Genomic DNA, 3,868 nt, shown 5'->3' on the forward strand with positions numbered 1-3,868 from the left:
AATATGTATTCACTTCAACCATACTGAAATAGTTCGGTACGTACCAATGTATTGTTTTTTCATAACATATTGACCAAAGAATGAAAGCTGTATTTACAAAGAAAACATATTTATACAAAACTCATGTTGACATGTGGGCCTTATGTGTAAAGGTATTGGTGATCTAGGTATGTACTCACTCCGTTCCATAATTTTGTCATGTTTTTAGTTCAATTTTTTTAACTAAAAACATGACAAGAATTATGGAACAGAGGGAGTAGTTCATTTTGGATTTTCTATTTCTCCCAATAATAAAGTTTGTAGCGTACTAACCCATGGTTATGTGTTACTATTACTAAAGTTGTAACACTTCTGCACCAACACATAATTATATGTTACTACCTCGATATATTTGTAACACATTCTCTCCACGACATATTGTATGTGTTACTGATGTCGTTCCACACAAATGATGTGTTACCGTAATTTTACATGTAACATATATTTCTATCTATTACATGATTGTGTTACTTAAAGTATGTTTTGTTGTAGTGGAAAGAGCTGAGCTATATAGAGAGACTTAATGACAGAAGTAGTACTACTTACAGACAGTAGTAGGTGACCGTTGCTTTATCGAGGGCCAATTGATTGAAAAACTGAAAGAACTCCTCAAATGGAACAGGCAACAGATCAATTCCAACGAGGTCATGCTCCTTTTTAACTCTCACATACAAAGTACTCCTCCCCCCATACTCCCTGCAGATTTTCAAGTACCAATCATGCAATCTTCGCATCATCGTTGATAGAGATCTTTCATCTTTGACGAGAGGCTTCTCGTACTCGTATCTTTGTATCTGCACCTCCATGAAATCATAATGTACATCGTCGGGCAGGTAATCTCCAAGATTGCTATAACCGGGCACCATCCTCGGATCATTAGCGACGATGTCGCTAGGCACCTTGAGCGGGGGGCACGATTGCTTCGCTTGTTCGCCGAGTTGGGCAATTTGTTTCCCAGCTCGTCGTTCTTTCAGCCTTTGATCACTGACAGTACTTCCCGACTGCTCCGCTTCGGCAAATTCCTTTCCAATAATGCGCTCATAGTTTCCTTTCGGCGGAGACTTGGGTGGTTTTGTCAGGGCAGCCAGAGTGCGCTTCACTTTCACCGGATCTACCTTCTCCTCCGGAGGTGGATGTTTCTTTGCTTTCACCCCTTCAAAGAAGTTTCTCACTTCTTCTCGCGTGATCTCGGCGTTCTCCTCTGGGGTCCTCTCGTATGGTAACTTCTCTGGAGTCTTCAGAGAAGGATCGAATCTGTATGTCCTCCCGCCTCTGGCTGTACTGCTAGACGCCGACAGAGCAGATGGAGCGGTTGTCTTCTTTACTTGCTTACGAGGCGGAGGAGAAGGACTACGACGCGCCGGAGCAGCCGGAGCGGTGGCAGGTCTCTTCCGCCCTTGCTGACGAGGCGGAGAAGGGGGAGGCTGGCTGCTCGGGCGCGTCGGCGCAGGCGAAGAAGGAGGCGGAGTGTCGCCACGCGCCGGAGAAGGAGCCGGCCGAGTGCCCTGATCGTCACTCGCTGGAGGAGGAGGTGGTGGAGGAGGCGGAGTGCCCTGACTCGCCGGAGGAGGAGGAGGAGGCGGAGGCATCCAGTTTGGAAGGTTGATGAGCTCCTTCCGCCATAGGCATGGAGTCTTTAGAGCAGAACCGAGCCGAGTCTCCCCTTCACCTGTAGGGTGGTCAAGCTGGAGGTCCTCAAATCCCTCCGTTATTTCATCCACCATCACCCTAGCATATCCTTCTGGAATCGACCGGCAGTGAAAAGTTGCGCCGGGTTCAGTAGGAAAAACAGAGCCAACAGCCGCCTTGACCTTCATATTAATCCATTTCATCATAAGGTGGCAATTTTAAGACTCCGTGATAGCATCCACGGGATAGCTGGCCGGAGCCATCAAGACATGCTCCGGCTGAAGCAGCTCGGTGGAAGCCACGCTGCTTCTCCGCTGAGATGGCGGGGTAGCTTCGGCAGTTCGTTTGCTGCGATTTGCTTCTCGTTCCTCTATCGCTTGTACCCTAGCGTGCAGCGCCTACAGTTGGGTCTGCTCCACTTTCTTCCTTCTCTCATGGCATTTGTAACCGCCTGCGTCCGGAAACCCAGTCTTCCACGGAATGGAGCTTGGCGTGCCTCGTGTCCGTCCAGGGTGCTCAGGATTCCCAAGGGCCATTGTGAGCTCGTCGTTCTCTCTGTCTGGAACGAACGTCCCTTGCTGCGCTGCTTCGATATAGTGCTTAAGCCTCTTGACTGGTATTTCCATTTGCTCGTCCGTCCAAATGTACTTCCCTGATACAGGGTCCACGGTTCCGCCAGCCCCGAAGAACCAAGTCCGGCAACGGTCTGGCCAGTTAATTGTCTCTAGTTCGATCCCTTTATCAATCAGATCATTCTCAATCTTGACCCACTTAGGCCGGGCTGCGAGGTAGCCACCTGACCCCGTGCGATGGTGATGCTTCTTCTTCGCAGCATTTTGCTTGTTTGTCGCCGACATCTTCTTACTCTTTTCCGATGTCTTGTGGGCCACAAATGCAGGCCAGTGATCTCTGATCTTCTCATATCTGCCCTTGAATTCTGGTGTCTCTTTATTTTCGACAAACTTATTCAGCTCTTTCTTCCACCTCCTGAATAGTTCTGCCATCCTCTTAAGAGCAAAAGACTTGATTAATTGCTCTTTAACTGGCTTCTCCGGATCATCCTCTGGCGGTAGGGTGAAATTTGACTTCAGCTCAGTCCAAAGATCATTTTTCTGCATATCATTGAAATAAGACACATGAGGGTCTTCTGTAGCCGGTTTTAACCATTGCTGGATGCTGATCGGGATCTTGTCCCTAACCAAAACCCCGCACTGAGCAATAAATGCGCTCTTTGTCCGGAGGGGTTCAATCGGTTGGCCGTCGGGCGTGATTGCTATGATCTCAAACTTTTCATCCGAGCTCAACTTTTTCTTCGGGCCTCGTCTCTTTACCGAAGTTGTGCTCGATCCGGAGGGCTAGAAAAAAGAACAAAGACTTAATTAATATGTGTACATACCAAAACAATGAATGCATCAATTAGCTAGTCAGCAAAAGCTTAACTAATATATATACCTGGCCGGACTCGGTTCGGTCACCGGAGACGTCATCACGGTCTCCTTCTTGCACCGGCATTGTGTCACCGGAGCCGTCCTCACGGTCTCCTTCTTGCACCGGCATTAGGTCACCAAAGCCATCATAATCATAGCCAGCTGCTTCTAGACCATCGGTGTCATTGAGAAACAACGAGCAAACGGCATCACTTCCTCGTTCGATTATGTCCCCCAACAACTCTTCTTGTACTTTGTCTCGGGCGGTGTCCATAGTTTCTACAAATATTTACAACATGGCAATTATTATTCAAACATGACAGATGGATATATTAGTGGAAAACGTAGAACTAATATTAATTAGTGGCATCGACGCTGCTTCTCTAGGGTTTGGGGTGTCCTTGACGCTGCTTCTCTATGGTTTGGAGTGGCCTCGACAATGCTTCAAGGATAAAAAAAGAAGAGGAAGAAGAAAAAAAAGAGGAGAAGAAAGAATAGACGAGTAAGAACTCCTCTATTCTTTCTTCTCCTCTTTTTTTCTTCTTCTTCCTCTTTTTTTATCGGGAACGAGGGTCGTCGAGGGTCGCCGAGCGGTAGAGGAAACCCTAAATAGCAAGTATCATGGGTCTGATATGCATGTGGCCGTCGGTGTCGGACACTACATCCACGTCCCATAAGTGACGTGGGCGTCGAAGCCCGCGTCACTTGTGGGACGTGGATGTCGTGTCCGACACCGACGACCACATGTATCTCACACCCACGATACTTGCTAT

This window comes from Triticum dicoccoides, chromosome 7A (genome assembly GCF_002162155.2).
Source record: "Triticum dicoccoides isolate Atlit2015 ecotype Zavitan chromosome 7A, WEW_v2.0, whole genome shotgun sequence".
NCBI classification, from domain to species: domain Eukaryota; kingdom Viridiplantae; phylum Streptophyta; class Magnoliopsida; order Poales; family Poaceae; genus Triticum; species Triticum dicoccoides.